The following is a 27,316-nucleotide window of genomic DNA, read 5'->3' as shown; positions in this document are numbered from 1 at the left end:
CACTCACCCATATAAATATATATTGTGCATGGCTATGCTTGGTAGTTACCTCTGGGAGGTGCCAAAGTAATAGGAACTTTGACTGAAGGGTCTAAGGATGAGGGCATGATTACTGCCAAGGTGTTGTGGTCTTGCTTGGGTACTTCACCCATAAGGCAGAGTGTCCATAAACTTTAAATGCAGTGCAATAGTTTTGTGATCGTTTTTCGAATTACGAATAAAATAATACTGTTCTTTATTGCATATGTATTATATATAACGAGAAGTATCGTCCTTGTTAAGTTTCAAATCAATTATTTTGTCAGAGAGAGAGAATGTTTGTATACAATTGTTTATTTTCTCACTCGTCCACTTACTCTATGTTATGCTTTATTTCATATTACCTTGCTTATCAGTGTATTCTTTACCTATGCTATTAAAAAAATCAGGATATTCGTAGAAAATGAAAATGCCTACAAACATACCGTGACTACCGAAAGTGCCTCCGGGAGAATTTTAAGATGCTTTAGATGCACATGGAGCTGTTTGAAATATTGGCAACAGCACCAAAATGAGATGCCATGTTGATAGAATATCTGATTCCGTTTTTTGTTATTGCAAAAAAAAACTTTATCAATCATGAACCTACGTAAATGACCTAGAATTCTGCATAACGAAAAAGAAGATATTTCATATCTGTAATGGAAGAATTGGTTTTATCTCTCTGTTGTTATAGATTTCAGATATGAGGAGGTTAACCACACATGAAGAGGACCCAAACAGTCCCGCCAGAGAGCTCGTTTAATTTTGTAATGATCATAGACCTATTAAGGGTCCATTCAGCAGCCTATTTCTTCTTCTGACCTTTCTTTGTACTGTAATGGTGGAGCTAGGACCAATTTTATATTGGTTTTACAGTAAAATCTCTTCCCCAGAGATAATACAATAAAAACATCAGTTTTTGTATGGACAAAAGAGCTCAACTATTTTTAACCTTATAAATAACCAGAACCACAGAATAAACTGGAATTTGCCACATATAATTTATAACAGCAAATGTTGGTACAAAAGTCAGATGGTGGAGTCAGCCTTGATTAAACAAAACAGGTAATGGACATCACCTGGGAATCAAATATCATAGATAAACGGCTTATCTGTGGATGGATCTCTTGGTATAAATACTGCCTTTTCTGTAACTTTTCTCACTCATTACATACCTGAAGAGATGGGACAGCAGACTCTGAAATAGAGCACTTACTTTCCATATTTTTGGCGCTTTTATGGGCTCCTTTTATGCATCAACAGGATACCCTATTACTTATAATTTAAGGGAATTACATATGTAAAAAATATGTAAATCATATTAAAATCGTATATGTATATGAAATTAATGGAAACATATCTTATGAGATCATTAAAATACTCTAACATAAAAATAGCTGATTACCTGTCTTGTAATAAATATCATTTCACGTTCTATATGTACATTTTATGTTTAAGACAAAAACCGTATATGTGTACTACAAGATTTATGCTGAAACTCCTTATGCACACACGAACATTCATAGGTCAGTGTCTGAACACTTGTCTAAAAAAGAATTGACACAAGAGCACAATAACAGTCACTCAAAATAAAGGGGGGAACAATTGTACTGAAATGTCCATCTTTGTAAGATTCTAAGAAAATAACAGCAAAGCTTTACAGCCAAGAAAAGGGAAGGGAAAAATGTATGTGCTCAAAAATGAAATTAAAATAAGTGCAAATACTACACACTAGAGCATTATTACTTTACTTCAGGCTCAAAAGTGAAAAAATTAGAAAACATTTAGGGTAGGTCCTTATTATGAATATCTAATATTTATAATAAACAAGGATGACTGGTAATTTCAACAGAAAAAAATGTCATTAATTTGCACCTTTCAATAAAATCTAGCACAAAGATAAAGGAACATATGATACTTGTACATAAAATTTCAAACTGAACTATTCCTTGCTTCTGTCAATTTAGTGCTCATCTTAAGGTCTGTATTAATATTGCGTAACTCTATGACATTCCTTGAGCTTCCATTCTGTCAGTATCATGGCAACAAGCTGACGATTTATTTGCTACTTCTTGATGCTAATATAAAGGATATATCTTAGGAAAGTGCATCTTAGGTCTTCGTTTACTCTGTTTATATGAAGACCCATTCTGTAGTTCCAATATGCCAACATAAAAGGGAAAATGAAATTCAAATTTGTAGAAAAAACATTTACATTTTTATTACACCACCACTGGTTTGTTATAAACAAGTAGCAGTGACAGTGTATATGCTGAAATAACCCCAGCAATATAAATCATTCCAAACCTTTATTCTTAACAACCTTGATGACTAGACTACCTTGAAATCTTGTTTTGATTCCTCCTGGCTCAAATTTTAATCATCTTCGTTACTCAGAATGAGGCAAAATCCTGTGTTATAGCCAAGCTTCACCAGATGCTTTGGCAATCACGCGATCTGATGGCAATGGCGTTTAGCTATAGTGATACGAGAGAAGTTCCAGAAAAAGCAAATACAAAAGCTTTCTTATGAATATTTGAGCAGTATCTGTGAAAGGATAATAAAATCTACAAAGCCATCAAGCGAACTGTTCATCAATCGCTTGGTCTGAAATCATTACATCTTTAAAAATGGGACATAAAGGCATATGGTTTCTATGGAATGAATTCAGTAGGTGATTGCTGCTTTTAAGAACACCTTAAATTACCATTTAACGTCATAGGGTGGCTATAAGTGGATGACCAAAGCAATACTGAGAATTTGGATCATGAATAATGGCCGGAAAAGAAGTCACAATTTTGTCTAGGAGAAAAGTAACATTCATTTATAGTGGCCGGTAATAAAGTCAGGGAAAAATTATCACAATATTTCTTGAGGGTTCATTATCTTTAGGAACCTTCACAGTTTTTTTTTTTTTATGTTTTTTACGGTTAATCCCCAACGGGCCTGTGCTAAACACGCCGCGAAGGAGGATACATACCGAGCTACAAAAAAAAAAAAAAAAAAAAAAAAAAAAAAAAAAATCACCAACGGGGTTGTACTAAATACCCTGCAAAGGTGGATATTTGGATAAATACCGGGTTAAAACTCTTGGGGAACACTATCTAGGAAAGATTAATGTGACTTTTTCTGCTGTGACTTTTTTACCACAAAACAGTGGGTCTTTCTTTTGCTTCATTCTCCATCATACATGTTTCTTTGCCTTCATCCTCTCCAACTACTGAAAACTTTGAAGAGAATCTGCTCTCCAGAAATGCAGCCCCAGGAATTATATTTCTCTGAATATTAATGCATTATTGCCAGTGAGGATGTTTTCTATTTCCTTCATACAAATCTTCATTTTCTTCATTAACTTTGTCTAAGATTTTTTTGCTTGTGGTCAAGGATGCTTTAGCGAGTTCCCGCATGTACTCCTGCTGCTTTTCAGTAGATCGAAGACTAGAGTTTATATCTAGTGAATTGGAACTTTGCTTTGACTGATTAGCATTTCTTTTCACTATTTGAGTAGAAGCATTTTGAGCTGTTGAGCCTAACTTAGAGATATTTGATGATGCATGAGCCCCAACTCCTCCCAAAGCACCAAAGGCAATAGCATTTCCCCAGGTTTTAGGGTCATTTCCATATTCACTCCATTCTTTGTTACCTTTGACACAATCTCCGACTTCATGCACAGCTTTTGATGCTACAGAAGACACTATTCCACCTGCTGTTCGAACCCCGAGTTTAACGGCTCCTCTTTTGAAGGCTTCTTTGGCAACATTTGAGACTGCAACACTTGCCAGACTTTCTGTTGCAGCTACCCCTCCACCTCCAATAACGCCGGTAGCAAATCCAACACCAACGTCAACTCCAAAGTCTTTTCCACATATCTTTTCTCTTTTAACTGCCTTCACAGAGCCATGGATGAGTGAACTCATCCCAGCTCCTGCCACCATCCCTCCAACTATAGGGAGGGCTATACCACCCGTGAACACAGTCACTGCTATACCTGCTGCACCAGCAATGGTGCCTCCCTGCAATTGCAGAGACTTTTTGGGCAATGTCATGCCCATTGCCAACGTTGCATTTACATGTACATGTCACCTTGACTTGACATGAGCAAGTGCACTCCTCACTTGCCTCAGTGTGACTGTCAGGACAATTCTTACAAGTTTCGCAGCAGGAATCAGAGTTACCCATAGTAATTTTTCAGTGAACTTAGCCCATAAAATAACAAATTACAGAATTTAAATTTTACATTAATGAACTCTAGCACTGCAATCTTGCATTGAAAAATTCCACTGTTTCTCTCTCACAGCTACAAATGTAACTCCTTTCTAGTCCATTATTTCACCACTTCGGTAATGAAGTCTATAAGGGGACTCCTGCCAATATGATATCCTTTCCTCACTCACACAATGAACTGAATCTACTGCACTATTTAAACCTTACATAAGTAGTTCACTTCCTGTTTTAGAATAATAAAAGTTCAGTACTTTAATTTCCCAAAATATTAAAAGAAAATCACTACTTCATTCTCACAGCAAATTAAGTCCGCATCTTCACTCCCTTATAAGTATGATCAACTAATTCACTCTCATAATAACAAGTTCACTGCTACCTCGTTCATAAAGCCCACTATGGCACTCGTGACTGCAGCAAAGAAGACTGGCAATACTTCTTCTTCCAAGTCCCATTTGACCTTCAAGATGGCGTCAGGTGTCTTACAAGCTGGACCTTTTGGTAAACGAACCTGGGAACATAAAGGAATGAAGAATATATCTTAGCTACGCGTGCTAGAACTCGGTGTTGCTGTTTCCCCTACCCTCCTTGACTTAGATTAATAAAATTTTCATTTGATAGCTGAAACGATGTGGATTTTAAAAGTTTTAGAGACAATATCATTGTATATTGATAGAGACAATATTATCATATATTGGTATGACACTACAAAAGAACCATTAGGTTTACAACATGAGCATTGTTCTTAAGGGCATGTTTAACCTTACAAGTTGATTTACTCTGACATTTCATACTGTACTAGCCTTGTCCAAAACCAAAGGAACCAATCTACATGTATACATATTAAACCCACCCAGGGTAATACTTCAATGCTTTTTTCTTCTCAGACGCAACTAACTCAGAGAAAAGTAAAACACCCACGCACGATAGACATGGTTCCCACAGGCCAATTTCTGTCACGTGACCTCCTCGGCGACGCCATGTTTGTTGGCAAGCTGTATTAGACAGTTGTTTTTAATTTGTAATGTGTATGTCTTATTCTGAAATTTTCAGTTATACTTAAGCTAACAATCTGTTATTCTTCGTTGTATGTTATTTATGTCCCTGATTTGTGAAGCAGTGATACAATTTCATTTCTAGAGCATACTGAGATTCACGCAGATTAGAAAGTGAAGAAGCCACGGCAGCAATTTTGTCGTTAACCGGAAGTTCTTCATCTTCTGTCATTGTTCCGAACCAGACTGATAACATGAGCAATTTTTAGTGTAATTTCATGTTGATAGGTGACAGATGGAACCTTCCCATTGTAAAACTGGGCATGATTATTTGCGCACAGTAGAAATGAACATTGTCTGAAATGTCAAAATCCGGTCAGCCAGAATGAGGTGACGAAGTCTCCAAGCAGTGACTTTCCTCAGCAGTTCACAGTTCTCTGTGATGTTTGTCGCTGGCTCTACCACCCCATCCATTTGACAAGAAAGAAACAGAATCTTGGGGTGTGATTAGAGCCAAAAATTTTATTGTATTGCAGTACTTGTATGCTGACCAAGTCTGTGCCCATGCCATTAATTTCTTTGGTCACTGAATTGGAATTTCGAAACAGTCACTGACGACAGCTGTTTTTCGAAACTCCATGGGGATGTTTTCATTAGTTCCTTACGAGTTGGCCAGTCTATCATGTTGCGAATTCTAACATGAAGGACATGACTGTATACAAGAAAAATCCTGGAAGCAGTTGATGTTGAAGTTTGGAATCGAACGATGAAGAAGTGTATTAAGTTTCATGCGAGGAAGTGTCATTCATAAACACCCAAATTTACCAAGATCATCAGGTCTTGTTGTTGGTAAATACGATATACTATGTTATGTCATATAGAAAAAAAAAATCAAATATAATTCATTCAATGTCGACATAATATATGCAGTGTAGTACAATGTAATATGAGCCATAAACCTCGTACTCAGAAAGAATCGTGAATTATTGTTTATACATCTGATGTGCAAAATAGCTTCACAGAGCTGCTTTCTCTAAATATCTAGCGAATAGCAATGAGGTACTGTATACAATCCAGGTTTTGCTGAGGCCCCCTCCACGAATTGTACATTCATCTACCCAACGAGAAACAGTCATTTTTGCAATTTAACATGCTATTCGCTCATTACACAGCTGCCCACAGCTTGCCAACGAACATGGCGAGTCCTTAGGAAATGACGACGGGATGCTGTGACGTCATGTGAGAACTATGTATTGCACCATGACTGGTAACAGGTTTTCGCTGTGAACTCCAGACAGACCAGACTTCTCAAAAGAACCTAGATAGCGAGCCCGCTTTAAAAACATGTCGTTCTGCAGTTAAATTATGTTTTTGAATCCTACTACTTTGGAAACAAAGTCCTGGACGCCTGAATTGGCATAGAGAATTTCCATAGTACTTTTCCATAGTACACTGTGTAATGAAACAATCCACCCTGGAAAATATTAATGTAAGTGTCACACATTTCTTTCGAGGGCGCTGAAAAAGGTGCTGTAACATTATCAGATAAGCAACAAAAGAATTCTTTTGGGGAAAAAGACAATGCACTGATCATTGTCTTCATATATATATATATATATATAGATATATATATATATATATATATATATATATATATATATATATATATATATATATATATATATATCAAGCAGAAATGTACACATTACATCGGATGATGTCCCGTTGCTTTTTCAAAAGTAGCTCAAAGACTAACTCATCTCCAGATTGATACAGACCTCGATTTCCGCACTGATTTCGGACCGAAGTTTAGGTCATAAACTTAGTCAACGAATGTTCATGTACCAAAAGCACCTGCCCTTCCCTGGAGGTCACCTACAACTCGTAGCTGAACGTTGTGTTTACGTGTGTATTGTGTATGCGCTATATATATATATATATATATATATATATATATATATATATATATATATATATATATATATACATATATATATGTGTGTGTGTGTGTGTGTGTCATTCTATCAAATAGCAATATTTATGTTAGCAACTCGAAAATAACAATCACAGGAAGGGCCTACCTTCTTGCAAATATTAATATAATGTTTTGTGATCTTGGAGTATATATTTTTCAGCACCTACATTCTTGATATCACGGTTTCACAAAATCACAGATGCAGTGCTACAACTATGGCGCCTTTCAAGTTCGAAGAATCAGCAAACTAACTTTTACGGTTACTTTAACTTCTGGCCTTGTCGCTCCCTTGGCAACGAGAAACGTACAGAACACCGATGAAGGAGCGACGTGCCGTTTGTGGCTATATCAGTGTTTTTCTTTTTTTTAGTGTGTGTGTTGGGGGGAAGGGGTGAGTTGATTTTTATACCTGAACGTTCCATTAAATTCTCAGGTGGGCCTATCACATCGTATGCACCAAGATTTCGTCCTAAGCGCAGCATATCTCTAATTAATGTGCCTATTGCTGCCGAGTGTCCGAAATAGAGCTTATAGGCAACTCTATTACTCCCAAGTTACGACTCATATACGTATTTTTTATCTTTCGAACAGAAACCCTAGACGACAACTTATCGTAAAGAGATATCAACGGATGATTCGATAGACGTTTATCGATAATACTAGGTTATTGTTTGGTGCATAAAGGACGGAAAGAAATTAACAGCGAAATTTCGATGTTGGCAACTCGATGGATGATTCCGGGTCAACGTAGCGTCGGAATTTGCCTGAAAAACGTTGCATGGCGGCAAAACATAACAAGATATTTTCGCATAATTTTTACTCCTATCTATGTTCCATACGTTTTACTCCTGTTTCACTACAATTCTTTCCAATTCTCAAATGTCTGATGTGAACGTTGTGTTTTATCTTGTCAAAAAGAAAAAAAAGAAAAAAATTATCACAGAAATGTTGCCGATTTTTATTTTAGTGGCAAATGATATTTACACATCTACATACATACATTTATATATATATATATATATATATATATGATATATATATCTTTTATATATATATATATATATATATATCTATATATATATTTTTTATAATATTATATATATATATCCTGTGTGTAAATAGATCGATAGATAGATAAAGAACTGTAATCATACTTACCAAGAGTAACATGCATCGTTAGCAAGGTGATACTTTATCCATCCTTTTACTTAATGTACATGTAAATTGTGACCAGATTTCTTCTGAGTCACAGCACTTATTCCTATAGGCGGCTCGTCTAACTCGTCTGAAGCTAAAATGCTCTTGATTATTATTATTATTATTATTATTATTATTATTATTATTATTATTATTATATTATATTCAGAAGATGTATCCTGCCCATACAGGACAAGCGCACAGGGGCCATTGACTTGAAATTCAAGCTTCCATAAAAATATGGAATTCATTTGAAAGAGGTAACAGAAAGAAGATATCATCTATTAGAAAAGAAAAAATGAACAAATTATTAAACAAATAGATAAATATGTAAGTAAATTAAAAAATAATTGAGAATTGCTATAGGGTAGTGATGCATTGATTCTTCGTTTGAATTTTTGCACTGAATCTTCGGTTGAACTTCTAAGTAAGGTGACAATTGCACCTCATCCTCTGACAGACCAGTCCACAGTCCAACGGGCGAGGAAAAACAGAACCGCTGGAACTGAGAAGGTCGACAGCGAGGAACTTCTCTGTATCGCGGCGATGCTGTTCAGCAAATCTGGACGCTCACGCCACGAAAAGAGAATCAGAGTTGAATTGTGAAAGTGTCATTTCTGTGTTAAAATACAACTTATGAAAAACTGATAAATAAGAAACCATCCGTCAATGTCTTAAGCCATAACTGCTCATATTAGGAAACGGTAACCTACCGCCACGAACCACTCTATCTAGAAGAGACAAATCTCTGGCAGAAGCAGACATCCACACCGGAGAACAGTATTTTAGTAAAGAAAGGACAAATTACCTACAAAAAAGGGGGTTGGGTGCACTGTATCACTGTTATAAATACACGAGGCTTACGTACAATACCTAACTTTCGTGCGGAATTTGCTGAAACTTTCATTTGATGTTTCTCAAAAGTAAGATGTGAGTCAAAAGTTATACCAAGTATAGTTAAAGCTTCAGACTCATTTAGGTAGTGTCCAATCCATACCTGAAGGGGAGGATGGGGTGGAAAATCATTACGAGATCTACTGATCAATAGTGCTTTCATCTTATTGGAGTTTAGCCTCATAGCCCATCCACTACACCATTCACTGATCCGGTCCATGTCCTGACTGATGCTGGGGGCAGCTTCATCTATCATAAGTGGAGACGTTACTACACTTACAGATGTTGCATCATCGGTATACTGAACAATCTTTTTTTTCACGCCAACTTCCGTACCGATTGTACATACTAAAAATAACAATGGACCAAGAACACTACCCTGCATGTGGAACTCCAAACACAAATGGTCCATGTTTCTTAAGGATTCTATCAACAGCAACTCGCTGATACCTACCTGCAAGAAAATCTTGTAGTAATCCTAAAATGTATCCACCCACTCCAAGATTCTGCAGTTTATATATAAGGGCCTTACGATTTACTAAAATCTGTTTGAATTACACTACACTCAAAACCTTTATCAAGTTTCTCTAGTAAATGGCATGTCAAATCTAATAGAGCATTGGAGGTAATTAACTGCTTCCTATATGCATATTGACTATGAATTCCACATACCTACTTGTAAAGTGGCTTAAAAGTAAGTTTTTGTCCAACTTTTGGGAGCACAGGGATAATAGAAATTGGTCTGTAGCTACCGCAGTCTGCAGATATGCCAGTGTGTAATAAATACATTAGTACGTATTAAGCTCGTACTCATCCGCAAAGAAACTACGTAGATATGAAAGCCAATATAATCTACTAATCTTGATAGGAATACTTGACTACATAATCTACTCTGATAACATAATTCAACACTGTAACTCTGATATATTGCTCACGTTTCCTTTTGCATTAGTTTGAAGGAAATTTAAATTATACATAAAAAAAGGAGCTGGCAACTTTTCCTTTGCTAATTCACCGAGAGCTGTAATTCAAGGTATTATCTCCTGTAGCCACCTATTCAGAAAAGAAGGCCTATCTGTGATCTTGTATGTCAGATTATTAAGTTGTAATGTAAAATATGAATAGGATATATGACCACGAGGAAAGTGAAACAATGAGTACATTGAAAAATAACAAAGAAAACACGTAAAAAAAAAAATCAGTTCACAAAAACCACTTAATGCATGCAGAAATCATTGTTTTTGAGATTGATCTACAGACGAAGAACAACTGTCCCGGTTTAACTCATGTACAGGATTGACCGGGGAGAGGCTAAGGACATGAACAAGAATTGTTAATAAAAATTAGTTTGTCTTTCAGATCCCCTTCGAACATTTACCGCAGAATTGGATCAAGAGTATACAGACCTAGACTTTAATATTAATTTCATTTGCTAGCCCTATTAACGCAGAGTTTAAGAGGTTTCTGCAGATGTTATTGCTTCTTGCTATTATATTTACTGCAGGGCCTACACTTTCTATGTGATTTTCCACGAAGGTGTAAAAAACTAGAATTATACTTCTTTTGGCCTGTCCTAAATGATCGGTTTTGTTGATTTGTTTTTACACTTAATTCATGTGATTTTACAAATAAAGTTGCTGCTCTGGTGAAGACAAATTCTTATAAGTATGTTTTCACAAGTTTGTTACATGAAAAGATTTAAACTTATTATTTTGAATAATGGCTAAATGTATTCAGCGTAAGTAAAATAAGGCAAGCAAAAGGGTTTCTCAGGTATAGAATTCTTTCTTCTTGTCACTTTTTTATATAAAGTTTCATGTCTTTATTGTAGCACGCATCCAAAAGATTACCTACATAAAACAACTTCCTACCTGCTTTTGTAATGTTCTGCAGTTCGTTGTCCAGATATTCGGGACTGACGAACATAATGCTTCTAGAAACACTGAAGAAAGTACTTCAAGTTGAACAAGAAGTGGTTAATTTTCTGTGCATAGTATTACTAGTAAAAAGATTCGCATCTAATATCAATGTCTAAAAGGAGCAAGCAACCATCTTTTTTATTTCTAGTTTAATTTGATAGATGAGACCTGTTCATTAAATGTTTCCAAGTTATCTGCATTTATAGACTTAGATATTACAACGAAAATGCCATATGCATATCAAAAAAATAAAAATGGTACAGGTATTTGAATAATCTTGGCAATGACGTATTTTTCAAAATACTGTATGTAGGCATATTCATATTACATTACATAGGCAGCAGTTTCCAGTTGCAAATATTTTTTAAGAATACACTCAAAATTTGTACTTAAAATGCAAAGGTTTTGACTTTCATTCCTCTTGATGTTCTATACTTTGTTATATGAGGGTACATACGAGGTATCAATGATTATATGTAACTGCATAAATACCAAGTCTTATTATATAGGACTGCTGCATCAACTCCATTAATTTTGTATAGAGTTCTTCCTATTTTCCTTATCAAAGATTTCTCAGTGTTGCTAAAACTGGCAAGCAACTTGCCAAAAGGGAACGTCAAATCCAGTAGAGTCATTTGAATTATATTTAGTTATCTCTCTCTCTCTCTCTCTCTCTCTCTCTCTCTCTCTCTCTCTCTCTCTCTCTTGACACGACGTTTCGCCCAAGATCTGCCTGGGCATTGTCACAGCGATGGTTGCTGGAGGACTGAATCTTGGTGGTGGTTGTTGTTGTTTGAGATTAAGCTGGCCTTATGCCAGACACGGGCTCCTACTCCTAGAGCAGCCTGTAGGTCATATTGAATGTTGAGAATGTGAGATGTTTAGGGTATGAAATTTTATTGGTGATGCATGAATATATGGTGGCGAAGGTGAAATTGATAGTAACCCTTAAACGCTGAATGGACGTACTAAACGTCGAGTCAAAAATCTCCCCCGATTTCCGAATGGACGTACCATACGTCGGCTCAAAAAGTTTTTTTAAAAATTCGCAGAAAAATACTTATAGGCCTACCAGCCAAAAACTTTTGAATCACGCGCCTTGGGGGATGCTGGGAGTTCACGGATCAAGGCGTTGTTTTGTTTACAATCATTACGCAGGCGCGCAAGCGCGAATTTCTTTCTTATCGCACTTAAAAAGTATCGTGACACATCTCGGAAATTATTTCGTCACTTTGACATAATTTTTGCACTGTTTGAAATTATCCGTTACATGAAGTATTATATATGAAAATATGCACAATTTCATTTAGAATACAAAAAAAAAAATACTCATGATTGTAACTTTTATCAGTTTTGAAATATTTCCATATAAATAACAATAAGTGCCAAAATTTCAACCTTTGGTCAACTTTGACTCTACCGAATGGTCGAAAAACGCAGTTGTAAGCTAAAACGCTTATATTGTAGTAATATTCAACTATTTACCTTAATTTTGCAACTAATTGGAAGTCTCTAGCACAATATTTCCGATTTTGATGGGTTGAATTTTATTGAAAAACTTTTTCCTTACGTCCGCGCGGTAACTCTTCCGAAAAAAATCATACATGCGATTGTGGTAATGTTTGCACCATTTTAAAATTAGCCGTTACATAAAGTTTTATATATGGAAATGTGCGCAATTTCATGCACAATACAACTAAAAACAACCATGGTTGTAATTTTTATCAGTTTTGAAATATTTTCATATAAAAACTGATAAGTGAAAAATTTTCAACCTTCGGTCAATTTTGACTCTACCGAAATAGTCGAAAAAAACGCAATTGTAAGCTAAAACTCTTATATTTTAGTAATATTCAATCATTTACCTTCATTTTGTAACAAATTGGAAGTCTCTAGCACAATATTTCGATTTATGGTGAATTTATGAAAAAAATAACATTTTCCTTACGTCCGCGCGGTAACTCTTCCGAAAAAATCATACGTGCGATTGTGGTAATGTTTGCACCATTTTAAATTAGCCGTTACATAAAGTTTTATATGAAAATGTGCGCAATTTCATGTAGAATACAACGAAAAATAATTGAAGGTTGTAGCTTTTCTCATTTTTTGAAATAATTGCATATAAATCACGATAAATAGAAAAAAAACCACGTTTGGTCAACTTTGACTCTACCGAAATGGTCGAAAAAAAAACGCAATTGTAAGCTAAAAATCTTATATTTTAGTAATATTCAATCATTTAACCTTCCATTTTGACAACAAATGGGGAAGTCTTACTAGCTAAGCAAAATATTTCGATTTATGGTGAACTTTATGGAAAAAAACAAAAACTTTATTCCTTCCCTACGCGGACGCGGATTCTCCGCCTTAAATCTCGAATTTGCGTACATCGAATTCTCGGAAATTTGCTCGTTTTCATATTAGGCATTTCATAGAGTTTTATATATGAAATGTGCGCATTCATGTAAAATAAAAGTAAAAATATTTGAAGGTTGTAGCTTTTCTCATTTTCGAAATATTTGCATATAAATCACGATAAATAGAAAAAAAACCACATTCGGTCAACTTTGACTCTACCGAAATGGTCGAAAAACGCAATTGTAAGCTAAAACTCTTACAGTATCGTAATATTCAATCATTTGTATTCATTTTGAAACAAATTGGAAGTCTCTAGAACAATATTTTAGATTACCGTGAATTTTTGAAAAAAAAAACATTTTTTTTATGTCCGCGCGTTACGAATTCGTACATCATTTTGTGATAATATTTTTTCCGGTGTTGCTTTTATTGCTTTACAAGGTATTATATATCAAAATGATTGAAATTTAGTGTACAATACAACGAAAAAAAGAAACTCGTTAGCTTTTACCGTTTTTTGCACAGCGTGATTTTAATACAATTATGTATGAATTTTTTTTTTGCTACCATATATCGCATTATTTACATATGATAATGATATTATTTTTCATTTCTGATGATTGCATACTAAACTTCAGGCAATGACAAAAAAAGGAGCCAAAAAATGAACTCTTAATCTTTAAAACTAAGCGCGCTGTGATTTGTTGAAAAAAATATTTTTTCTGCTTCCGCGCTCACTCAAAACCGGCTCCGGCATTCAGGGGAGTTTTTGATTTTTACAGCTTCGGCGTTTAAGGGTTAAATGAAAAATTTGATGGGTAAGGTGGAAACCCTTTAAACCCTAAGGTACCCTTCAGTTGTAGGGAAAGCCCAATAGTAGTGAGTGTTCGCGAGTAGGAGAGGCCAACAGATTGGAAGAATGAAAGGCTGGAGTTGTAGGCACAGGTAGCTAGTAAGATAGCTCATGAGATTCTGAGGTATATTCTTCTTCCGGTCCTATTCTTGTGGGTAGTTGTGTGTGTGTGTCTGCTGAGTGTGCTGGAAGGATAGTGATGTGAATGAGGCGTGGGGTGATGAAGGAAGCTAGAGAAGGACAAAGGATGCTAGCTGATGAAAAGCTTCTCAGGGGAGGTTTTTGCATTTAGTCTGTCTTGCAAGTGGGAGGTTTGTTGTTTGTTGTATTATCTTGAGTGTTATGTGAGTTGGGGCAGGATGAGGGGGCTATCATGACTGTTAACACCACGTGCCATCAATCAGGGCAGAGTTCGGTTTCTACCTTGGTGGTGGGTAGGAGCATAGAAAACCCTCAAGTTCATGGGTGTTGGCTAGAATGTGCCATGGGATTTGAGTGGCTGTGCATTCATTTCCTATGTACCTTTCTCTTAGCTGTTCCGTTAATGGATAGTCTAAAAGGTAGTGGTCTAGAGGTTCTTCTGCAATCCTTTCACAGTATCTACATGGCTTGGGATCACCTTCTATCGTTTGCCATGTGCATTGGTATCCAAGTCTTAGCCAATGGACTATGACTGCTAATGCTTGTGACATATTTTTTGGTATGTCGTGTGGTAGACTTGTGGTCTCTACATACCATTTTGCAGTTTTTTGGAGTCCTCCAAAGATAGCTCTCCTGACTTTGCTTTCCTCTTGCACTTGGCAGTAGCTGCGGCTTTGCTTTTTAGTTGAGTCAGTGAGTGACTGATTTTGATACTTACGTTGTTGATTTGTAACCCGTTTTTTGCTAGGGAGTCTGCTTCCTCATTTCCTTGGATTCCTACATGGCTTGAAATCCATTTGAGAGTTATCAGTCTGTTTCTGGTTTGGTGGAGGTTTGGAATTGCCCATATGTTTGTAAGGAGTTTGTTGTTTGCCTTTCGTGATGGCTTGTATTGCTCCTTTTGAGTCAGTGTGGATAGTTGTGTTTCCCACTTTGTGCAGCGAGACTTCTAGCAATTTAGCGATGGCTATCAGCTCAGTCTGTAGAGTGGAGGCATTGTCAGTGAGACTCCAGCTTCCTTTTAGTGATGTCGAGTAGACTCCTGCTGCCGCTGCAGGGATGCTGAGGTTTACTGATCCATCTGTGAATCCTGTGCTGCTTGTTTGAGCTGTTGGGTGGGTGCATGCTTCTTTGCTTGCCAGAAGGATTGTGTAGTTTGTTTTGCAAAGTTCTCCCAAGGTTCCCAGGGTGCTGGTTCTGTGTACTCAGTGAAAGGTGAGTCTTCTCTGATGGCTGCAGCATATTTTTGCATGCCTACTCTTCTTCATGTTTCTAAAAGGTTGCCAGCATATGTCTTGGGTGGGTTTCAGTTCCTTTGTGGAGATCAACGCACCTTTCGATCTCTCTTTTTTAGTGGACAGTTCTTTCATTTTTTAAGGTTTTTAGTAGGATGGATGTGTTTCCCTGGTCTATTTGTATGTCAGAGACTGTAGTTTTGTTTCATTTTCAAGATGCTTAAGTTAGTCCACATTGTGATGAGTCCACCTGTGCTGAGTCTTAGGGCAATGTTTTGGTTTAATCGCTTCAAGGCTTTTTTGCTCTGTGCTTGTGAGACTGGTGAGGACAGGCGCAGCATACTCAAATGTGACCTTATTGTTTGTATGTAGAAGGTTCTGAGGGGCGTGGTATACCTGCTCCTTGTTGCAGGAGGTGATCCATCTCATGGCATTGTGTTCTGCATTTTTTTTTTTTTTTGCTTAAGTATTTCAATTTCTATGTGTGGGGAGAATTGCTTGTTCATGTTTACTCCTAGGTATACAAAGTTGTCTACCCATTCGATGGGTTCACCCATAAGCCCTATTTCGTTTGAGTCTAGACTGTATTTGAATGCTATTGCTTTAGTCTTTGCCATGTTGATTTTTAGACCTAGGTCTGTGCATCTATTCTCAATCTGTGTTATTGTATTTTCCATATTCTGGTGGGATCTGTGTCTGTCTGTGCTAACTAGGGAGACATTGTCTGTGTATATGATGGTGGTGAGTCCCTTCTCTTTATATCATGGTCGTGGGGGCGCTCACGGATGCTCCTGCAGGGTGACCCGGGGAATATTACGACATTTCATTGGCTGGCAGCCAGGCATTAAACACTCGAGGCTCGTTGACCTTCTCATGTGTGTGGCGTCACCTGCACCGGGTTTTCATTGGCTGTGACCATGGTGACGTCACTCCTGGTATTACTGCCATCCTCTTCAATGTTGGTCCATCAGGGCGCTGGTGTATAACTCTGGAGAGGGGGGCCCTGGACCTTCCTTACTGAAGGACATAAACGGATGCTAACCGCATCATCACTGCAGTGAACGCCACAACGAACGCAGCTCACCTCCAGCCCATCCAAGGAGATTACAGCTTGGCGTATCTTATGGAAACATAAAGACACACAAGACTGGTAACCCCTTACACCCCATCATCAGCCAGACACCTACCCCAACCTATGCTTTGGCACCTGAACAAAATCATGAGCCGTATACCCCCTCCAAAATTTGCCTTACTTCTTCCTGGAGTAAATATGGGATTCCCCTGGCGACGGCCCCGATGGTGTCCCTCAACATGAGTCCCTGTTTACCAACGTCCCTGTCGATGAAACAATAGACACCATTTAGGAAAAGGTCTACAGGAACCCTCAAACATATGAACCTCCGAACATCCCAGAAGAATCCCTCAAGACACTCCTAGACATCTGTATGAAGAGAGCCCCCTTCACCACCACAGAGGATAAATGTTCCACCAGAAAGATGGCATGGCAATAGGGTTCCCGTTGGGTGTCCTCTTTGCCAACTTTTACATGGGTACCATTGAAGAGCAGGTCTTTTCGTAGACACCGTTGTCCCCGGAGGCATGCTATATACATTGAAAACATATTTATCCAAGCTGACTCCAAGGAAGAGGTGGAAGCCCTTCACCAGCAGTTCCTGGGCAACTGCACCCTTAACTTTTACAATGAATTCAGCAGCGAAGATCAGCTCCCCTTCCTCGATGTCCTAATTACGAAGACCACCCCGAAGATGACCACTACCATCTACACCAAATCTACCAACTTGGAACTTTGCCTAAATGGAGAGTGAGTGTCTTGCTAGGTTCAAGACCACCACCCACCATCAGGGCCTTCATGAGGAGGGCCTTAACGCACATTTCAGCAAGGCAGGACACCCACTCAGAACTGGATCAAGCTTCCCAAATGATGGTTTAACAATAGTTACTCCAAGCTGATCAACAGGGAGATAAGGACAGCTTTGAACAAATGGTACATGTAGGACGAAGAAAATGAAGAGAATCCCCCCTCCGAGGATGTGCGCCTTTACTACAAGTCCTTTATGCACCATGGATATAAAGAAGATAAGAGATGTATTAAGAAGATTGTGGTAGAGAACTTTCACCCCGGTGGAGGAAGGGAAGAGACTATCTCTTATAATCTATTACAAGAACCGAAGGACAGGAGACCTGGTTGTGAGGAATAACCCTGCCCCACCAGCAGCAGACCCCCTCAAGCAGAATAAGGCTAAGGCCCCACCGAATCCGTCGCGGCGCGTCGCGTGCGTCCAACACGACTATCCGTCTGCAAGCGTCTCCGTCTTCTGCGAGTGTGGCCCAACCAGACAAACGAAGTGACGGTTATAAGACGGACAATTCAAACTTCAGCAGTACTTGCCGTTATGAAGGGAGAGCGCGAGGTTTTCCTCTGACTCGGTGCTGTCAACCAAATTAGAGGCGTTGAACAGTAGGAAAATCTGGACTTATGACATAACTTTAGATGAGGAAAGAGTGGAGAATATGCAAAACTCTTTCATAAGTTACGATAGCGTCCAGACAAGTTTTTTTTTAATATTGTCGGATGCCGCCGAAAACCTTTGACTTAATTCACGAGGGCATTATATCTAAAATATCAAAATTTGATACCAATTACAGAAGATCCGTATCATCGTAAGAAACTTGTAGTAACTCTGAGGGAAGGATTACTGATTTCGAAATTAAAATTGCACTTTATTTTATTTATACAAAAATTAAGATACGTAGAATTGTGTGTGAACTGAACACTTTGATACAGGAACTTCTGAAACAAAGATATTTACATAAATGTATCCATTAGAATATAATAAAAAAATACTTTAATCCTTTATCATAACCACAAATCATCACATTTGATTATAACTCAAAGTTGGGCAGGTGGTTCAAATGCAGGTGTATAGGTCTACCACAATTTCTTCTTTCATGCAGACCCCAGCTCGGAGACGCACGTCCACGTGCGGCTAAAACAAAATGTTTTGTTCCTTGCGCGTCCAGTCTGGTAACGCACCTGAGCCACGCACGCTCATGCGCCGTGTGGGGCTACTCGTGTTTGAACTATGACAGTTGATCGAAACGCACAAAACGCGTAGCCATGTTGGACGCACGTGACGCGCCGCAACGGATTTGGTGGGGCCTTAGCCTAATGTCGTTCTACTGGTACACATGCCCTATCCAAGGATGTCCTGGAGTCTATATGGAATGTCAACGTTACAACTGTCCAAGAGGATCTCTTGTCACGCCCAGAACGGGTTGCCATAAAAAACACCATGCCCTCACCACCCACCACCAACAGCACGTAGAGCGACAGGGCATCGTAAAAAACGCTGACATAATCGGAATGGCTCCTGATCAGCGACGCCTACACCTCCTTGAGGTGTTATTCATTCTAGAACAGAAACCCCTCCTAAATACAACACAAGAACCCTTCCTGCTGCCCACCTGTGTTAGGAACGTTCCCCCCCCCACCCCTCCCTTCCCCACCTCCAGAGGATAACACTAGGGCCCAGGACGGGACCAACATTGAAGAGGATGGCAGTAATACTGGGAGTGACGTCACCATGGTCGCAGCCAATGAAAACCCGGAGGTTCCAGGTGACGCCACATACCTAAGAAGGTCAACATGCCTCAAGTGTTTCCGACGCCTGGCCGCCAGCCAATGAAAAGTCAAATATCCCCCGGGGCCTGCAGGAGCATCCGTAAACACCCGCATGACCATAATATAGAGCAAAGGACGTCGCCACCAAGATCTAATCAATAACTTACTCCTGCCTTCCTTCATTTTCCTCACTCTTCACATCCTAACCTTTCCACCCCCCTCACCTTTTCCCAATTAATTCAACCTTACCTATCCTAAATAAAGTAAAGTGATTCAGTCCTCCGCAACCATCGCTGTGACAATGCCCTGGCAGATCTGGGCGAAACTCGCGTCAAGAGAGAGAGAGAGAACAAACACATAGTAGCAGTAATAAATATACTTCAAAATTACGCTACCAGATTTGACGATCCCCTTTGGCACGTTGCTTGCCAGTTTTAGCAACACTGCGAAATCCTGGATAAGGAAAATAGAGAAAGACTCTATACAAAATTAATGGAGCTGATGCAGCAATACTTTTTATTAAGACTTATTTAAAAGAGAGTACTCCCAAGATATGTATAAATACCAGTAATTATATGCCTAACTACAGGCAATAACTTTTGACAGCCATCAAGACAAGGCTTCATAACTCATAGCTGACTGCAGTTTTCATTTGAAATTCTGCATCCAACATTTGTTTCTTTGTTTCAGTCTGGTACCCTGACTACTCAAGATTAGAATTGGCATTATGAAAATATTTTGTTCCTGATTTTGTGGCAACTGTATACCCTGTGAGCATGTGCATTTTCTTTGTAATACGAAAAGACCAATATTTCACAGTGAGCTACAGAACACAGGTTTATCTTGTGCTTATCGCCCTTGTAAATTACTTCAGCCATTATTCGTTGATAACAGAAGATGAATAACGAATTTAAAGCTGATATCATCACACTGACAGCTCAAAGTGAGTAAATCATAGGAGGATCAGTCTGGGATTAAAAGTGTTATCTTTGATCCAGTAATTATAACATCTAACGTGCAGTTGATCTACCCTTGCTTTGTCCTTCATTGGACTTTATATTGCATGGGCTGGCAGCACCGAGCGAGAGTATCAAAACATTCCATGGATCGAAAGCACTCCCGCCCTCAAAGAGAACTGCACTGTGTGATATGTGGGTGTATGTGCGCATGATCCTCATGAGCACATGCGCATAGAAACACACAATCTCACAGATATACAACTCACAAACTCACAAACACACGCACAGAAATATCAGACAAACAGCACACTTTGAATATGATAATGCTTTCAGTTTATGAAAACTTGTAGTATTTTCAGTACAACCAGCGAAGCATTTCTAGTCTACAACTCGCACAGAATTGCTCTGATGACTTAGTGTCAGGAAATGGTTTGTTCGGGTGACCACCAAGGAAGATCAGATGCTTTCGGTACCAGATCATTCGTGGGTAGGTTTAGGGAGCAAACTTCAACGCAATTATGATCTTTTGTGTCTGTCTGCCTGTTTGTCGCTGGTTCTCTCACACTCTTTATATATATATATATATATATATATATATATAATATATATATATATATATATATATATATATATATACATACGATATATATGTATAATAAATGATATATATGTATTTGTCTAATATATATATGTATATATATATATATATATATATATATATATATATATATAAAAATATGCACTATATATATATACATATATGTATGTACATAAAATTATATATATATATATATATAATATATATATATATATATATATATACTATATATATATATATATATATATATATGAATTTATCACGTTCCAACTTTCGTGATTCAGTTATACATACATACATATATATATATATATATATATTATATATATATATAATATATATATATATATACATGTATAACTGAATCACGAAAGTTTGGAACGTGATAAATCCATAAATAAAGGTATAAGCCAAGAAGGAAAAATAAAACAACAGAGTTTTTTGCAAGATCTTTCGACTCAACGTCCTTTACTCAGCAGATAAACTGACTTACATGAGGAATTGACAGTACACGAAAGGTTGTTATAACTGACAGAGAGGGATTATAAGGAGATTAATACCTAGAATCGGTACACCGGAGAATGAGTAACCTTCCCAAAAAAAGCATAAACATGGGTGCAATTTAAAAACCAAAAGATTAAGTCAATCTGCTTAGACACAAGGACAAGACAATTAAAGGATTATATAGGGCGACAGCTATTCAGAACTTTGGTAAACAAAAACTTATTCACAATACATATTCACAATACATATTAAATATACATATACAACGAAGATATCTAAGGGAACAGAGAGAGAGAGATCTTCATTTAAAAAGAGACAGAGAGAATGATTTGACAAGATGTAGCCACCATACAAAACCTGTGCGCTGGTCGAGCGTTGGCTTAAAAATGGACTGAAAGTCAGAGCCATATTTGCCAGACTGTGGATCAGCAGACATTCGTACTATCTGGAAACGTTTTCCTCATCCAACATAGACGGTTTCCCTCGTCAGATTTAATCTTGCGTGTTCTTGCTTATGTTATCCTTGGTTGTTACATTGTCTGTCTGTTTACCTAGCATTTCTAATGTAAAACACCGCGCTTCCCGTCGGGAAAATCAAGCGAAATGTCAGCACATGGTGTGAAACTAGTATCATAAACTGTGTTCTTTTACTCAGGCGGTCAGGTCATAGGGTAATTTTCCACACAGTTCACACCTCACGTTCATATCCCACTTCCTTTTAAAGGAGGGAGCTGACAGTAGGAGTAGGGTTAGCATTCCTGAATTGTACAGTGTCAAGCATCACTTGGACTTCCAAAACTAGCAATAGTTGTCCGGAGGAAGTGGCTGTGTTCAAAGGACAGACGCCAATCTTATATATAGCTATTGGTGCGTGCGTGCGTGCAATTGTGTGGTCAGTTTTTGTGTATGAATGCGCAGGTATAAATTCTCTGCTTACCCGAATTATTTGCACACCTGCAATTACAAGCACATTTTGTGAACTTTTCTGGTACAATTGATGACAACATCGGGGAAAGACTGACTCTGTCAAAGAGATGCACCTATGGATGAGTGCCATGACAAGCGCACTGCTGGGAAAGTTCTAGACCGAGAGAGCCACTTCAATCCCGTCTAGTCTGTCCTTTCCTTTCTTCTTTTTTGTCTTTGATATCCACGAAAAAGGAACGCATGCAGCGACAAATTAATAATCTATAAATCAACATCTTTCTCATACTATTATTATATTATTATTATTATTATTATTATTATTATTATTATTTTTATTATTATTATTATTATTATTATTATTATTATTATTATTATTATTATTCAAAACGTAAAAAATGCCATAAGAAACAAACCAAAAAAAGACGATAATTTGTAAGGGAAGGAACCACATAGTATATACATAAAGGTAATTTCACCGCATACGGATACATATTTGAATAGCAGTATTAGCTCCGAATGAAAACTGAGAAGAAGTACAAGAAACGTAGAGAAATAAGACTGAACACGTAAGGTTCGGGAGGTCTCCTCTCTCTCTCTCTCTCTCTCTATCTCTCTCTCTGTGTAAGCATTCATTCCTGCTGAAGTGCGATAGAGAGCAAGAACGTTTGGCGGCACACAACCCCGATATGCTGACGAAGACCAAGATCGTTTTATCGTCATTCAACTCCGTTAAGATGGCCCATCAGGCGTGAGTGCCAAGGTTACTTCTTAGAAAAGAGCTCTCTCTCTCTCTCTCTCGCTCTCTCTCTCTCTCAACTTCTCTCTTCTCTCTCTCTCTCTCTCTTCATATGCAAACACACGTTCACATGCTCATATAATATATACATACATATAACATACATACATACATACATACATATATATATATATATATATATATATATATATATATATATATATATATATATATATATATTTATTATGTGACTGGAACAGTAACTGTATGTTTTTTTAGATGACGTCACCTGAACTCCCAAAAGTTTCCTTTTGCCTGTCGACGTCAACTCATGAGGGAAGGTGATCTTACAAAAGATGCAGAAACCAATTCTTTCTTAAATATACATGCACACACACACACGCATATACACCAAACACATTCATATACATACACACATACATATATATATATATATATATATATATATATATATATAATATATATATAAATACAATTGTTATTGTAAAAACCTATCTGAAAATAAGAACAAATGAAGAAAACTCTAAATTCCTGAGAGAAGAATGAGCTTACACATAATAAGTCGAAGTCAGTTTAAGATAATATCAGCCTATGGTATCAAGGCAGATGAATATTTCAGCTCATATTTACATAATATTTGACAAAATTCAGATACATTTTGCTAGAGTTGGAATAGATCCATCCTCACCATCGCGGCATAGTACCTATTTTACATATGCAGGAGCTTAAAATTTAAACTTCATGTCCTTCATGGACGAGTTCATTAGTAGGATGCACAGTGGTTACAAGTATTACACTTCAAATCTTCACGTAGATGACCAAAAAAGCTGTTATTTCCTGGTGGAAGTGAGAGCAACACTAATCATGACCTCTGGACAATACCTTCCGCCCATCAGGGTATCTCCACATAGTTGTCTTGAAGGTCTTTATTCTTTTAGGAACAATTGAACTTAAAGGTAATTTCCACTTTTCATACATATACAATTGTCAAGTCTTTCATTTAATCCCCATCCCAGACTAACCTATATCTACCCCTGTTGCCAAAAAATAATGTGGACGCTGTTTACCCAGAAAGTGGGTGAGTCCTCCCTGAACCCCCTACTCATCTGCCGCTAGTTAACTTAATCACCTTTTGCTAAGCTTCAACGACCAAATGATATAGGCAAGTATCATATCAAAAGAAGACTCATATTTTAAGTCGAATTTTAACTTGAAAAGCAAAAACTCTTAGTGAGCAGTATTTTGTTCTGAAAAAAAAAAAGTTTGTAGCTTAAAGAATATGAGCTTGTGGGTTAATTTTTAACTGTAACTGTAATTGAACTGATGACTGACAGACTTGAATGTGTTCTCAATAGTTGTTGATGAACATATGTTTGCAGTTACCTCAATGTTGAGAGTGTCGCGTATCACGAGCGGACGAGACCGGCAGCGTTAAAGGTATCCCTTACGCATTCAAATACATATCAACTTAGTCATTTCATAAAATGCAACAGGTTCTCGTTATCTCTAGAAACCTATGCTTGATTATCAAAATTCCAAGAAACTGAATTTTACTTTTTTTTTATTCTCTACTATGTACGCAATGAAGTTCTGCTAAATTCATAAAATTTACCATTAGAATTTTTTTGCCATCATGACATGCAAATGACGGAGACAAGGAAATAAAACCTGAAGATATGGAAAGCGTCAGGTCAGGGAAGCAATGCGATATTATGGGAAATTTGAGTCTATTGTGTTTTAAGCATTCACTCTAAACTAATGCCTAATGTGGTGTCACATGACCACGTTATTCGGCAATGTATTAGGTACGATTTGAGACCAAGTTTTGGATCAATTAGACAATAACTGAATGACTGATTTCCACATAGCCTAACTGTTCACTTAAGTTTTACCTTAGACAAAGATGTCCAAGAAAAGAGAGCAAAAAATGTTCTATCTCTGAGAGAGAGAGAGAGAGAGAGAGAGAGGAGGAGAGAGAGAGAGAGAGAGAGAGAGAGAGATCTTCACTTAAAGAGAGACAGAGAGAAAGATACGTCAAGATGAAGTCACCATACAAAACCTATTCGAAGGCCTAGCGTTAGTTAAAATGGATGGAAAGGCAGAGACATATTTACCTGTCTGTGATCAGACAGGCAAATATGAGGAAACGTTTTCCTCATCCAAAACAGACGGCTTTCCTCGTCAGATTTAATCTTGCGTGTACTTGCTCATGATATCCTTGGTTGTTACATCGACTGTCTGTTTACCTTGCATTTCTAATGTAAACACCGCGCTTCCCGTCGAGAAAGTCTAGCAAAATATCTGCTTGTGCTGTGGCGGATATAGAAATCTTCCTTTGGGGGGAACTTGGAATAATCATATAATATATATATATATATATATATATATATATATATATATATATTATATATATATATATATATAGATATATATATATATATATATATATATATTATTAATATATATATATTGTGTGTGAGTGCGTGTGTGTAACATGTACACACATACGGTACTACATATAAGTACATCAGTATTTACATGTATGCACAAACATATATAGACATAATTTACATCATATGTTCATATATATTGCATGTATTAAGAGAGAGAGAGATTATAAATTATGACGATTGTTACATTGTTTCCAAACAGCTGTAGCTTACAAAGCAGTAGCAGGTGAAGTTGCTTTGGCAAATTCAAGCATTCAATGCTATTGATATCAATATTCTACTTGTTGCAGTGGGTACACATTATAAAAATTTCATCATAGCTTTTACAAATCATTCTCTCCATGGGGGGAGGGGAGGGGGGCACAAGACCAGGTGGCCCCCTTTGAATCCGCCACTGCGCACATGATGTGGAAATTTTATCATAAACCTGTGTTCTTTTACTCAGGAGGTCAGGTCATAGAGTAATTTTCCTCACAGTTCACACCTCACGTCCATATGCCACTTCCTTTTAAAGGAGGGAGCTGACAGTAGGAGTAGGGTTAGCATTCCTGAATTGTACAGTGTCAAGCATTACTTGGACTTCCATCTAGCAATAGTTATCCGGAGCAAGTGGCTGTGTTCAAAGGACAGACGCCTTTTATTTTTATATAGCTATTGGTCAGTTTTTGTGTACGAATACGCAAGTATAAATTCTGTGCTTACCTGAATTAATTACACACCTGCAATTACAAGCACATTTTGTGAACTTTTCTGGTGCAAGTGGTGACAACAGCCGACAAAGACTGATCTCCGTAAAGAGAGGCACCTATGGATGAGTACCATGGCAATTGCCCACTGATGGGAATGTTCTAGACCCGAGAGATCCACTTCAATCTCGTCTAGTTTGTCCTTTCCTTTCTTCTTTTTATCTTTGATATCCATGAAAGGAACGCATGCAGCGACAAATTAATAATCTATAAATCAATATCTTTCTCAGAATATTATTATCATTATTATTATTATTATTATTATTATTATTATTATTATTATTATTATTATTATTATTATTATTATTATTATAAAAAAATGTAAAAAATGCCCTAAGAAACAAACCAAAAAACAACAATAATTGCAAGGGAAGCGTTTCACACAGAATCGAATGCCCAATGTGTGAAAACAGCAACCACAGAATAAATAATTAAAGGTAATTCTACCGCATACGTATACATATTTGAATAGCAGTTTTAGCGCCGAATGAAAACTGAAACGAAGGTGCATGCGTTCAATGCAGTAAATTGCATACGTTTACGAGAAGAGACATTTTAGTTTTACATAAAAGGGGGAGGGTTCTTTAAATAGTACGATACCTATACGAACTGAGTCTACGAGGTGGCTGGCAATGCCCTCCGACAGGGGTTATATATAGCATCCTGCGTCTGCTCTGAGACGCCACTTACACCCCACTGCCCGACCTGCTCCTGCAGCTGAGGGGTGCTGTTCAAATCTAAAGCTCACATTCGTTGGGATTAACGTTTTTTTTTTTTTTTCTAAAGAAGACTTAGTAGTATTGTAAAAGGGATATTTACTAACCATTTCTTCGATTTCACGGGCAACGATTTTCGAGACGTCAAATTGGAATTCTTTTGGGAGAAGCAAACAGGATAAGCACGTGCTAAAAGGTAAGGTCATT

At 37.4% G+C, this 27,316-nt stretch overlaps 1 protein-coding gene across 1 annotated transcript in view; it reads right to left on the bottom strand.

Moving 5' to 3' along the window:
* The window catches only part of LOC135216349 (uncharacterized), a 38,344-nt gene that overhangs the window by 10,284 nt on the left and 744 nt on the right, over positions 1-27,316 (bottom strand). The gene's annotated exons all lie outside the window — the stretch shown is intronic.

This window comes from Macrobrachium nipponense, chromosome 19 (assembly GCF_015104395.2).
Source record: "Macrobrachium nipponense isolate FS-2020 chromosome 19, ASM1510439v2, whole genome shotgun sequence".
Classification (NCBI taxonomy): Eukaryota; Metazoa; Arthropoda; class Malacostraca; order Decapoda; family Palaemonidae; genus Macrobrachium; species Macrobrachium nipponense.
The sequence above is the reverse complement of the archived record's forward strand: the minus strand, read 5'-3'. Positions and strand labels throughout refer to the sequence as shown.